Raw genomic sequence first — 563 nt, 5'->3', positions numbered from 1 at the left:
CGGGGTAGTCCAACATCCCTCTTCGATAATTCCTGTCATGACCCAATCTGGTTTTTTTCTGTCGTCCTGATCAAACTATAGAGCGACTGATAAAACCAAGTGTAACACTGACTTCATAGTATATGGATTTGAATTGCAACGTGACGTGTTGAGCCTGCATGACTACGGATGGTAAGCGTATTTGAATCTGTAGCCTTTGGGAGTATCTGAAATATGTTTAGCTTCTGGGAGCAAGCAGAGCTTCACGGAGTCCGGAAGAACACGTCCCTGTACTCTTGGGTGAACAGCTACAAGCAACACACAACACTCCCTCCAAAACTTGAGTTCTCCTTTAAGAAGAGACAAAGACCCTTCTAATCTCTTGGACTCACAGACGGCATCTCCCAACGCAGCTCCCGGGTCGAAAATCGTCTGCAGGTGGGCTGCGGAGCACCCTTACCCACGGCGGCTGAATCCGTGGGAACTACATTACCCTGTATGCTCCGCGCCTAACGGCCGCCTCGCTGAACCAATGAAGACTCACAACAGTCGTCTTCCGTGTGTGACACCGAACGCGGGGCGGG

Source organism: Lutra lutra, chromosome 17, assembly GCF_902655055.1.
Source record: "Lutra lutra chromosome 17, mLutLut1.2, whole genome shotgun sequence".
In the NCBI taxonomy this organism is placed as follows: domain Eukaryota; kingdom Metazoa; phylum Chordata; class Mammalia; order Carnivora; family Mustelidae; genus Lutra; species Lutra lutra.
This window is presented reverse-complemented; position numbering follows the sequence as displayed.